The sequence below is a fragment of the Pongo pygmaeus genome, chromosome 18 (genome assembly GCF_028885625.2).
Source record: "Pongo pygmaeus isolate AG05252 chromosome 18, NHGRI_mPonPyg2-v2.0_pri, whole genome shotgun sequence".
Lineage (NCBI taxonomy): Eukaryota > Metazoa > Chordata > Mammalia > Primates > Hominidae > Pongo > Pongo pygmaeus.
This window is the reverse complement of record NC_072391.2, coordinates 34,553,074-34,566,910: the sequence shown is the minus strand read 5'-3', so window position 1 is coordinate 34,566,910 and position 13,837 is coordinate 34,553,074. Positions and strand designations below refer to the sequence as shown.

Genomic DNA, 13,837 nt, shown 5'->3' with positions numbered 1-13,837 from the left:
AGAAACCAGATTAGGCTGGGGTTGCAGTTAAGGAAAAAAAAGACACATCTTGTCCAGGAGTGGTCAGTGAGAAATCTCAAATCTTGAAAATGGATGCCTATAGACCTCAATGATGTTCTCTTCATCTTGGAGTCAGTGAAGAAGAGATTTTTGGGTTCTAAGGGGCCAGTCACATTCAATCAACAAATTACCTAGCCAACATTCGTGCACCAAGAGAAAAAAAGGAAGTAAAATCAAACAGTTGGGCCATGTTAATAGACTTAGTGATAAAAGCTACAATGTGATTAAAATGCAAGTGGTCTCAAAGGCCTAAAAGGTTACATGAATGAGCTTCAAGGGACACATGGTGTGGCTGGTGTCAGCTGACTATTATGCTAAAGGTGTCAATAGTGGTGAGCCATGATTGATACCACAGGAAGTGGGCCAAAGGCCAATGCTGGAACGGTCTGGGGCCTTCTAAACCATGAGACAAATAGGTCAACTTTCACCAAGAACCACAAGTCTGGGATGCAGTGATGACCTCTGCATTACACATGGATTCAGACTTGGTTCTTGGCTTAATTGTGGTTAGTATTTTCAGAGAACAGACCCTTACTGTAGACTCCTAAATAAATTACCTGACAGATCAGCAGCTGAAATTCATTCTGGTTTGAAGCCGAAAAAAGGATGTCATCAATCATATAGCCTTCGGTTTTAATGTGGAAGACCAAATAGAACATGGGCAATGACCCAAAACCCTGAGCTCTTACAGTTAAGTGGAGCAACCACCCCTGCTTCAGGTTCTGTGTGACTGGCACTAAGGCTAGGCATCCACAGTAGCCCAGTGTCCACCAAAAGGTGGCAGCTTCCTTGACTTGTCAGTGAATTAGGGCCAGGCATTTAGGAAATATTCAGTGAATTGAAGACCCTATAGAGCCAGTAGTTTGGCTTCGAACAGTGGAGGGCAGTGTATTAGTTTGTTATCACACTGCTGAGAAAGACATACCCAAGACTGGGCAATTTACAAAAGACAGAGTTTTAATGGACTCACAGTTCCACATGGCTGGGGCGGCCTCACAACAGTGGCAAAAGGTGAAAAGCATGTCTCACATGGCGGCAGACAAGATAAGAGAGAGTGAAAGTAAAGTAAAGTGAAAAGGGTTTCTCCTTATAAAACCATCAGGTCTCTTGAGACTTATTCATTACCATGAGAACAGTGTGGAAAAAACTGCCCCCATGATTCATGTATCTTCTACCAGGTCCCTCTGACTACACTTGGGAATTATGGGAGCTAAAATTCAAGATGAGATTTGGGTGGGGACACAGCAAAACAATGTCAAGGGGCATAACGTTTTCACCAAAGAACATAATTTTTCTTTTACAGCTAATGTTCCTGTAGCATTCCAATTTTCTTTTGGAATATGTTATATTCTAAGTGACCTTCTGATGTCTCATAAAATTCAAATTTACTCACTTCAAAATTGGAATATCAAGGTAGGAAGCCCCAAGCCCTTGATGTGTCAGGATTCAATTTGACAGGAGCTTTGTAGTAAGTTTGTCACTGACTTTCAAATTAGTGTGTGTAGCAGTGTCAGGGAGACTATGTGTCAAAAACTCCAAGGGCCACCTCTAGGTGGAGGCTGACTCCCTCTCTCAGATGCTTCAAATGAAAACAATATCAAGTGTTCCTTGGCTGCTGGAAGAACTGAGCTATGTAAATTTACACACATAGTTCCAGTGAATTTTAACTGGAAAACAGGACTATGGGATTTTGGGAATTTTATCAGCTACTGACAAAGAGATGTTACCATTCTAGACAGGAATATGAAGGCAGATGCTTCCAAATTGGCAGCGAACAGAACCTCACCTACAGAGTTGAACTTTTTAGACATCAGAGGGTAGAGGCACTCATGATAAATTCCGCCTTGCGGCTGTGGCAAATGGCAGGGAAGATTATCTCACTTACACTTCTCCACCTGCTCCTCACCCAGTTTAGAATAATCCCCTCTGGCACTTATGGGGCAGGCAAGGACAAAAACACCAAACCTGAAAATTGCTCCTATAGATTCTGATGTAGAAACACAACAGGACATTAATTTAGCTCCAAGAGCTCCACCTCTGCTGTTATGTGATCTTCCTGCCTTCACTGTCATCCTGCCCAAACACTATCAGTTGAGTTTTGCTGTTTGCTTTTATTTTATTGTTTACCTTTGTTTTATGTTTATCCTCTACATAAACACAGATTAACAAGTTACACTATCCCCAGGGCAGGGGACTACAAAAGACCAATTAAAGGCTGGCACAGGTGTGTGTAGGGGATAGGATAGGGGAATGGGAAGATGTTATTCTCTAAACTTTTCACCCTGAGGTCTGTGCTGTCCCCTCACCTTTGTACCTTCCAGCATTTGGAGAGTATTCAGGATCAGAAGCTTCCTTCTGACAAAAGAGGATGAAGGATTTTATCTGGAGAAAGAAGTCCAAGGTCAAGATGTGGGCAGGGTGGGCTTCCCCGGAGGCTTCTCTCCTGGGGTTGTAAGTGGCCGCCTTCTCCTTGTGTCCTCACGTGGCCATTTCTCTGTGTGTACACATTTGTATCCTTATCTCCTCTTTAATGGAGATATCAGTTACATTGGATTACGGTCCACCCTAAGGTCCTCATTTTAAAACCTTTTTTTATTGTAAGTGATAAAAATTTTCTACATTTATGGTACTGTTTTGAAATATGCACACGGTGTACAATGGTTAACCCAAGCTAATTGGCATATTTGTTACTTCACATACCCATCTTTTTGTTGTGGGTGGTGTGAGAACATTCAAAATCTTCTGTTAGCAATGTTCAAGAACAGATTACATTAACTGTAGTCACCAAATGCAATAGATCTGTTGCACTTATTCCTCCTGTCTAACTGAAATTTTGTATAACATGACCATCTCCTCATCACCCCACCTCTACCCCCAAATACCTAATTTTAATGTAATTACCTCTTTGATGACTCTATCTCCAAATGTAGTCACATTCTTAGGTACTGGGGGTGACAGTGTCAACATATGAATTTTGGGAAGCACACATTCAGCTCACAGAAGCCTCCGTCAGGATGTAATGTTTACATTGAGATCCCGGTAACCTAGCAACAGAGGGAATGACATGCAAAGATCCTGGGAATAAAATTCTAGGCAAAGAATTCTACTGAGCAAGGGTCCTGAAACAGGAGTGAACAGGGTGAGTTTGAGAAACCACAGACCAGTTGCATGGGGGAGGGGGCACAGAAAGCAAGGGGAGGAGCTTAACTCACAGAGTCTTGGTAAGACATATAAACCTGGCTGTGATTTCGTTCTCTGTGTGGTGAGAAGCCATTGGAGGGTTTTAAGCAAGAGGCATGATCAGATTCAGATCTTCAAAAGTTTTTTTCAGTTGCTTTATGGAGAATGCATTCTCAAGGGGGCAAATATGGAAACAAGGAGCCTTTTGTTACAGGTCAGGTGAAAGTGATGTTGGCTTAGACTGAGTGATGTGGAATCAATGAACGAGGTCGATTGCGGACATATTTGAGCACGAGGCTATAGGACCTGTTCGTTTGTTGCATGAAAGGGAAAAGGGTCTTCCAGAGTACTGCTACATGTTAGTCAAGTCAGGAGAATTTCCAGAGATATGGTGGGGCCCTTTCATAAGATAGGAATGAATGGGAGAACAGGCTTTGGGAGAACATTCAAGTGATCTAGTATTTTCCTAAGAGCATGGATCGGGAAACTTGGTGAAGCCTGGGCATCCTCAGAAGTACTGACACACTCCTCCTTCTGGGTCATTTTAGCACTGACACCCAGACCTGGAGCATGGAAATTCCCAAATGGGAAGAGGCATGATGCTGTAGAAACACAAGTGTGGTGGTGAGGTTGGTGGGGCTTTGCAGCATAGCACCTGTGTGACCTCGATGGAGACCTGTTGCATCTGTCCTGGGTGAGGTCAGCCTCTGGTGCAGTGGGGATAAGGGCACCCACCTCCTAGATCTGTCTTGACAATTCTACAGAGTCACACTCATGAAATAAATGCAAGTCCTGGCACATGCTGGGTAGCTGGCATGAATTATTATTAGTATTATTATTAATATCTTTTTTGTTATTATTAATATCCTCAATACTAATGGGACATCAGCTCAGGCACTACAACAAAACCTTCAGAGATATCCAAAGGCCCTCAGACAGTCTTCATTCTTCCACACGTTTCTCCAGTTTTGTAGCCAACTGACTCTTGCTTCAGCTTTATTTGGGTTTTTACGTTAAACTAGTGGCTCCAGGAAAGTCCCTAAGGCTCTGAGCAGTGTGTGGGTTGTGTTCTGTCCACGCCAGGACTTTGAAAGATGAGGGGAGGGGCGAAGGTGGCAGCTGTAGACCCACAGAGACAGTGGAATGAGCAGGTTGTCCCCCACATGCAAGGCTGCTTCATTTTGCTTGTTTAACCAATAGAAGCCCACTCAGTCTCACAAAGTTTGCTCCCAAGTGAGACAATAAACATTTTGTCCATAGCTGTATGTTTCTACTGTTGACAACAGATGAAACTAAGAAAGTCAAGTACAGTATTCCCCCATCTGCAGGGACTATGTCTGTTCAAAGGCCCCCACTGAATGCCTGAAACTAAGGATAGTACCACACCTTACATATACTATGCACAAATTTCTTTTTGTTCTTCACAATTTCACCACTAGAAGAACAGTTCTTACAATAGACATTACCATCCTCAACCTACAAGATTGTTTTTCTTTCCTCATTAAGTTGAGAACTTTTGGGTTTTCATTTTTAATAAAAGTGCTTTATGGCTTTTCTTTGGTATATCTGAATTGCCAGTATCACTACTCTGTGCTTTGGAATCATTATGAAGAAAAATAAGGGTTCATTGAACCCATGCACTACAATAACACAGCAGTTGATCTGATAACTGAGACAGCTACTAAAGTGACTAACAGGCAGGTAGCGGATACAGAGTGAAAATACTGGACAAAGAGATGACTCACATCCCAGGTGTGTGTGAGATTTCATCAAGCTACTCAGAATTGATCAGCAATTTAAAATTTGAGTTATTTACTTCTGGAAATTTCTACATAGTATTTTCAGACTGCAGGTAACTGACACCACAGAAAGCAAAACAGCAGATAATGGGGGACTACTGTATCAGTCTTCTCTTGGAGTACCGTACACAAAATTGTACTGTCCAAACTAATGAGCATTCATTCATCTACTAATGTTTATTGAGCACCTATTAAGTCTCAGATGCATACTGGTGTGTCAGTAAAGCAAGGGTGTCACTTTGCCTCTCACGGGGGTTTTGAGCCTCATTGTGCTGGCCTTGGGGTACCTGCCTCCCAGTCACCCATCTGACTTGCAGAGGTCCCAGGCCTGAGCCCAGCCAACAAGAGTAGTTGGTCATCTTCGCAGTTTGTTTGATGAAGCCACTCTCTTAGTCAACAATGGCACAGGACTAGTTTCCTGGATCATATCTTTGTGGGACCCCAGCAGCTGTGGCTGCTGGATGCCTCTCAGCAGGACACTGGAACCTACAGCTGCCAGGGCTCACCCCATGCATGCTGTGCCTGTTCGTTGTCTATGTGAGAGGTGAGTGCTTTTTTTTCTTTTAAGATGTGGTCTCAGTCTGTCACTCAGGCTGGAGTGCAGTGGCACTGTCATGGCTCACTGCAGCCTTGACCTCCTGGGCTCAAGTGATCCTTCCACCTCAGCCTCCTAGCTTGGACTACAGGCATGTACCACCATGGCCAGCTAATTTTTAATAAATTTTTTGTAGAGATGGGGTTTTGCCATGTTGCCCAGGATGGTCGTGAACTCTTGGGCTCAAGCAATTCTCTCCCTTCAGTCTCCCAAAGTGTGGAGATTACGGGTATGAGCCACATGCCCCACCGTGAGTGCCTTGGGGCTGCATGAGGCTTGATGGAGGGGACCAGGGCCACTGAGTTCCCTGAGTGGATGCATGGCCAGGAGCTTCTGGAGGTCTCAGGAGGTGTGGCTGCTGCACACCTCCTCTGAGGGTCTCCCTGATCACTGGTCAACAGGAGGTTACCGCAGGAGATAATGCCTGAAAAGGGGTTCCAGCCCCACCTGTGAGGGGCACCTGGGGTTCTCCTGGGGCAGATCAAAGACTGAGTTTCAGACAGAAAGCTGCTGCCCCCAGCTGAGAAGCAGCAGGCATCTGGACGTGGGCCATCCTGCAGCCACTGCCCACTCCCACCCTCTCCTGCATTGCAGATGCTCCATCCCTGGGAGGTGAGGAAGATGGGGGGACCAAGCTAACACACAGGCGAGACCAGATTCTAGGCACACAGGCTGACCAGGGGTTGGGCCTGCTTCCCTTCCAACTAGCCCTGCCCTCGAGTGGCAGGGGAGCGACTGAGCATGGGGATGACCTCCCTGGGGTCACACAATGGTTTGCATCCCCTCAGGGTGAAGGTGGGGCTTGGCCATCCAGATGGCCCTGGATGCTTTGTCCTGGGCTCTGGGAGGCAGGCTGGGGGTGGGAGGAGACACCCATGCTGCAGATGGGGAGATTAAGGCACAGGCCCCTAGGTTTCCAGTAGCAGTGAGGAGGTCAAGACTGGCCTGTGGAGACTTTGATTTGGCTCTGGGTGAGGTGGCTACTGCAGGTGTGAGCACAGCAGTCGGTGGGGACTCAGGTGGCTGCTGTGGGACAGATGAACGGAGGAGTTAAAACACCAGGAGATGAAAGCTACAGCCCAGCAAGAGGGGAAGATGGCTGTGGGGGCTGTAAAAGGGGTGTCAACAGCATTTTAGGGGGATGGGCTGTGAGTGTGAGAGAGCAGTCAGGGGGACAATGCCCAGGCATTCTGGCCTGGAACAGTGGAGGGTGGAGGGGTCTGTCAGGGAGGTAGCGGCTTCTGGTTTCAGAGGAGCCCAGAGGTGTGCTCATGCAGATGAGGGTCCTCGTGGGATGGAAATGGAAGGGGCAGCTACAACCTGGGGACCAATGGTGGTGGGCTGAGCCCTTGGGACCTCTGGGGTGAGCAGGCAAGAAAGTGAGGGAGAATCAGCCAGGGAGCCAGAGGCAGGAGAGGGGCAGACCCAAGAAGAGGATGAAAATTTCTGCTCACCTTCCCCATTGGCCTCTGCCTCTGCCCACATGCCCTAGGACTGTCGCACTGAGTCTCTCCTTGCCTCTGCCTACCTGGCCGTTCCAGGAAGATGCAGGCTGAAGCTGCGGGGGTAACTGAAGGGCCATTTTCAGAAGGCACAGTCGAGAAGTGAGCAGCGTTGTCCTAGCCATCTCCTTGTCTTGGGAACAGCCTCTGCCATACCCCACTGAGCTATCTTCATCATTCAGGGGCCTCCTTTCCCCACCCCTGGAGGCCTGGAGGACAGCTCAGAGCTGTGAGAGGTGCCTTTTCTCAGTGTCTGTCTACACAGCTCCCACCTGTGCCTCAGCATCCTCCTCTGAGAGATGGGCCTATTGCTGCATATGAATGGCCAGCAGGTCACTGTGGGGAAGGGGCTGTCTCCTTCCTCTTTCCTGGGCCCCTGGTGCCTCTCTCCTGGGGGTAAGGCAATCCAGCCTACCCATGAGTCCAGGCAGGAAGGCAGACCCACACCAGTCCCAAGAAAAAAGAAAAACTCATGGACAAAAAAGAGCTGATGCCTCCAGATGGCCATCCTCACCAGTGCCCGCTGGGCCCTGGAGCTCTGCAGGGTGTGGCTTAGGGGCTCAGAGGCTTGTGGGCCAAGGCTTATCAGCTGCTTCTGAGGCTTCCAGCTCTGCAAGGTGCTGGGTTTTCCCTCCTGATAAACTGCTCCCAATGCCTGTCCTGGCTCTTTCACTTTGTTGGGCTACCTGCTGGGCCTCTTTCCTGGTGGGCTCTACCAATGTGCTTCCCTGGGCTGGTGGGGACTCCCCAGGAGACTCCTTTATGCTCTGAGGCTTTCTGGCCAGGATGAAGCACCCCAGCCTCTCAGCAGGTGCAGCCACTTGGCGGAAGCAGAGGAAATGGGAGGGGACACATGGCCCAGCTCTGGGCATGACTGGGTGGGGACATCATGTTGAAACTCCTGGGAGCCTCAAGCAGCCAAGGCAGAGGTCCTTGGAAGGCCAATACTCTCCCTATACAGGAGGGAAAACTGAAGCTGGGGGTAGGTAGGGGTTGCCTTGAATTGGAGTTCTGGTCAGATGGGTCTCTGCTCCTCACCTCAGCTATGGCCCTCAAATTCACTTCCACCAGCAGAGGCCTCTTACTGGACTTGGCCCCAGTGGATAGACAGGAAACTGCCAACCATGCTGGCCACCCAAACTTTCACTGCTTGGCTACTGGCAACCCCACTCTCTCCATCTCCTGGTTGAAGAACCACAAGAGTTCTAAGGAGAGCACCACATCAGGACATCAAGATGGGCCTGGATGTTGGTGGGAGTGTGGCCTGAATGTGGAAGGTGGGACCTATCCTGCATTCACCCGCACTTCCCCCTGGAGCTGTGGCACTAGCAGTAGAGTCTGGTCATAAAGTGTGGTGCCCTCAGACTGCTGTCACCCCACCTGTGATGGAGAACAAGTGCAGCAGCCTTCAGAAGACATGCACGCTGAACAGCTGGGTGAGGGCTGTGACCCATGGGCGGGGGTGGGAAGGTGGGCAGCCTCTGAGCTCTCATCTATTCTGTCAATGTACTCTCCTGACCATCCCATTCCACCCACAGGGTTTCTGGCCAACCAGATGCAGCAAGGTGGAGTTCCACTGCAAAGTGAACAGCAACTTAGTATGTGGAGATGAACAGCAGCTAGATGGGTGTCAATGGCATGCCTATGTCACAGTGCTCAGGGGAGATGATGCTGCTTGCCAGGAGCATGGGATTGGCAGGCCTGGGGCTCCACTTCACTGAACTCTGCCATCATTATTCAATATTGGGAGTAGCCTATGAAAGACACTATCATGTCATCAGCCAGGAAACAATATGCTCTTTAGCAGTTCTCCTGCATATGTACCTGCTGCTGGTTCATTCAGCATCTGCTATGAACCAGTATCTAAAATTAGAGGCAGTTTCTCCAATAGTAAGATTATATGAGTCAACTGATGAAAGTGGAAAGCACTCCTGTGAGTATTGTCCCTCAAAATTCATTCCACACATTTGCTTCAGCCTTTGCAACTTTATGTTCTCTGAATTCTCACACTGAATAAAAACCTCCTTTGTGAGCTTTGTATTCAATCTCACATATTTAGCAATTTGGGTTTTGTGGGGAAAAGACAGATCAGATTGTTACTGTGTCCATGTAGAAAAGGAAGACATAAGAAACTCCATTTTGATCTGTACTAAGAAAAATTGTTCTGCTTTGAGATGCTGTTAATCGGTAACTTTAGCCCCAGCCCTGTGCTCACAGAAACATGTGCTGTATTGAATCAAGGTTTAAGGGATTTAGGGCTGTGCAAGATGTGCCTTGTTAACAATATGTTTGCAGGCACTATGCCTGGTAAAGTCATCACCATTCTCCATTCTCTATTAACCAGGAACACAATGTACTGCAGAAAGCCACAGGGACCTCTGCCCAAGAAAGCCTGGGTATTGTACAAGGTTTCCCCGCACTGAGACAGCCTGAGATATGGCCTGGTGGGAAAGAAAAAAACCTTACATCCTCCAGCCCGACACCCATGAAGGGTCTTTGCTGAGGAGGAGTAGTGAAAGAGGGAGGCTTCTTTGCAGTTGAGATAAGAGGAAGGTGTCTGTCTCCTGCTCATCCCTGGGAATGGAATGTCCCTGTGTAAACCCGACCATTCCCATCCATTCTATTCTTAGATAGGAGAAAACCATCCTGTGGCTGGAGACGAGATATGCTGGCAGCAATACTGCTGTGTTACTCTTTGCTACACTGAGATGTTTGTGTAAAGTGAAACATAAATCTAGCCTATGTGCACATCCAGGCACAGTACCTTTCCTTAAACTTATTCATGATACAGATTCCTTTGCTCACATTTCCCTGCTGACCTTCTCCCCACCTGTTGCCCTATGACATTCCCCTCACTAAGATAGTAAAAATAATGATCAATAAATACTGAGGGAACTCAGAGGCTGGCGCTAGTGCGGGTCCTCCGTATGCTGAGCGCTGGTCCCCTGGGCCCACTGTTCTTTCTCTATGCTTTGTCTCTGTGTTTTATTTCTTTTCTCAGTCTCTTGTCCCACCTGATGAGAAATACCCACAGGTGTGGAGGTGCTGGCCCCCTTCAGAAAGGGGAGGAGCTCTTGAAACCAGGAATTTGAGACCAGCCTTAGCAATATAGTGTGAGCACCATGTCCCCCACCTTTTCTACAAAAAAATGAAAATATTAGCCAGACATGGTTGTGCATGTCTGTGGTTCCAGCTACTTGGGAGGCTGAGGTGGGAGGGTCACTTGAGCCTGGGATGTAGCGGCTGCAGTAAGCTGAGATCAGGCTACTGCACTCTAGCCTGAGTGACAGAGCAAGATCCCCTCCCTTTCTCTCTCTCAATCCCTTACTGTGTGTGTGTGTAGAAGACAGAGTTGCGTGTGTTTGTGTGTGCATGTGTATATGTATTATTCAAAATGAAAACAATATAATGACAATTATTTTTATTTTTATTTTTATTTTTTTGAGGCAGTCTCACTCTGTCACCCAGGCTGGAGTACAGTGTTGCAATCTTGGTTCATAGCAAACTTCACTCCCCAGGTTCAACCAATTCTTCTGCCTCAGCCTCACGAGTAGCTGGGATTACAGGCACCCACCACCTCACCTGAAAAATTTTTGTGTTTTTGGTAGACAGGGTTTCACCATGTTGATCAGGATGGTTTTGAACTTCTGAGCTCAAATGATCTGCTCGCCTCAGCCTTCCAAAATGCTGAGATTAGAGACATGAGCCACCGTGCCTGGCCAATGACAATTATTTTTAAATTTTAGGTTTTACAATCTTTCTGGCCTCTTGGCTTTTGAGGCAGCCCGAGCTTTGAAAATAGGCAATTTTCTATTGCAGCAATGTGCGATAGAAGTAAAATGTGAGCCATGTGTGTCAAATAAAATTTTCTAGTAGCAACATAAAGAAAAAAAAGAGTGAAATTGATTTTAATAACTTAAACCAATATATCCAAAATATTTTAACATATAATCAGAATTATTAAAGACATATGTATTTATAAATCTTTAAAATACATTCTTATATTTTTCCCTAGCATATTTCAGTTCATACTGTGCACAATACAGGTGCTCAGTATCCCCTGTGGCCAGTGGCTGCCACATTGCAAGTGCATCTCAGAGGGCTCTGACTTTTCTGAACATAGGGAGGTAAAGGGCCTGAACTCTCCTTTTCTGCCAAATGGGAGGGAATGCCCCTTCTCTGCCAATATCTTTCCTGTTTCAAGGGTAAGAGAGGTGGTGCCCTGAGAGACAGTAGGGCCTACAGGAAAGTGTTCACAGGTAGAACACTGCTGTCCACTGCTGCTTGGTGTGGACTCATCACTTCTCCAGAGATCAGACAGCAGTCCAAAAAAGATGGGGCCCCAGAAGCGAGAAACCTCGTGTTTTTAGATCTGTCCATAACCTTGATCTCCAGAGTTTAGATGTCAAGAGAACAGATTAAAAGCAAACCTTTTATCTTGCAATTTGGCCCTGGCAAATTAAAATATAAATAAATAAAAACACGTCACCATAAAAATCAATTAAACACAAAGGAAGGCACCAAGAGCAGAAAAGAGGAGAAAATAGCTATGAGAAAGAAATAGAACCATTAACAAAATGGAAATAGTCCATTCTTTTCAGAATTAAAATGAATATATACATGGAGTAAAATTTTCAATAAAACTATGTAAATTGGATAAAGAGATTTAAAAAAACAAGATTTATTTTCTACTGTCTATAAGAAACTCACTTTAGATCTAAGCAAACAGATAGGCTAAAAGTGGTATGAAAAATACCTAAATACTAAATACTAAAGTATGAAAAATACCTTCTAGGAAAATTACAACCAAATGACAGCAAGAGGGGTCATAATTACGCAAATATGCATAATTATGCAAAATACACATTAAGGCAAAACTGAAACAAGAGACAAAGAAAGACATGATATAATGATAGAAGTGTCGATTCACTTGGAAAGCTGTATTAGTAATAAATATATGCACACTTCACATCAGGGTTCCCAAATGTATAAAGCTAACATTGACCAAATGAAAAATGAAATAGCTATGCAAATATAGTAAGACATAATTACCCCACTATCAGTAATGAACAATAAAACCAGACAGAATGTTAACATGAGAACAGAGGATTTGAATAACACAGCAAACAGCGTAAACCCGAAAAATATATAGAAAATACTAGTCACAGTGAATTGAAGTGGAAAAAGAAAAGAAAAGAAAAAAACTACTCCACACAATAACATCACAATACACAATATTTTCAATAGGTCATGAAACATTCTCCTGGGTAGATGACCAGCTAGAACACAGAACAGGTTTCGCTAAATTTTAAAATATTAAAATATGGGTCAGGCATGGTGGTTAATGCCTATAATTTTAGCATTTGGGAAGGCTGAGGTGGGATGATTGAGTGAGTTTAGGGGTTCAAGGCCAGTCTGGGTAATATAGGGAGACCATGTCTCTACAAAATATAAAATAAAAAAATTAGCTGGGCATAATGGCATATGCCTGTGCTTCCAGCTACTCAGGAGGCTGAGGTGGGAGGATTGCTTGAGCCTGGGAGATTGAGGCTGTGGTTAGCCATGATTGAGTCACTGTGCTCCAGCCTGGGCAACAGTACAAAACCCTGTCTCAAAAAACAGATTAAAATATTACAAACTATCATTTTTGATTAAAAGAGAATAAAATTAGAAGTTAATAGCAGAAGAAATACTGGAAAATATACAAATATTTGGAAATTAAACAACACACTCTTAAGCATGCTCTTCTTCAAGGGTTGGAAGACAATATTGTAAAGATGTCCATAATACTCAAAGTGATCTACAGATTCAATGTGGTCTCTATCAAATTTTAACTCTCATTTCATTTTGTAGAAATACAAAAAACATTTCTAAAACTTATATGGAATCTAAAGGGACTATAAAGAACCAAACAACCTTCAAAAAAAGAAATAATATTGGAGGCATCACACTCTTTGACTTCATAATGTATTAGAAAACTATAGTAACCAAACCATTTGGTACCAGCATAAGGGCAGATAGACAGACCAATGGACCAGAAGACAGCACAGAAACAAACTCTCATATATATGGCCAAATGAAGAGTTATTTATATATCCATATTCATTGCAGCATTAGTCACAAAAGCTGATAGGGGGAAGCAACACAAATGTCCTTCAATGAATGTGTGGATATAGACAATTTGGAATATACAAATAATGGAATATTATTCAGGTTTTAAAAGCAGGAGATCTGATTATTTTTACACTAAGGATAAATCTTGAGGACATTATATAAGTAAAACAAACCAGTTACAAAAGGACAGACACTGTGTGATTCCACTTAAATAAGATATCTAAAGTAGTTAAACTCCTAGAAACAGAAATTAGAATAGTATTAGAGCCTTAGTGGAGGAGACAAAGGGGTAGTTGTTGTTTCATGGGTATTGAGTTTTAGTTTTACAACATGGACTCATTTTAGAGATATATTGCGTAATAATATGAATATATTTAATAGCATTTAACAATGTAGCTAAAATATCTAAGATGGTAAATTTTATGTGTTTTTGACTACATAAAAATGAAAAACTTTATAAAGAGATACATATTTATAAACCTTTTTGAAAATTACCTTTACATCATAAAAATGTCAGAAAAACAATAAAAAGTCCAAGTGCAATGGCTCATCCATGTAATCCAAACACATCGGGAGGCTGAGGAGGG

The 13,837-nt window shown here is 44.5% G+C and overlaps 1 pseudogene; it reads right to left on the bottom strand.

The window, feature by feature from the left end:
- Positions 1-7,261, bottom strand: part of LOC129015127 (angiogenic factor with G patch and FHA domains 1-like) — a 30,008-nt pseudogene extending 22,747 nt beyond the window's left edge.
- Between the last annotated feature and the right edge of the window lie 6,576 nt (positions 7,262-13,837).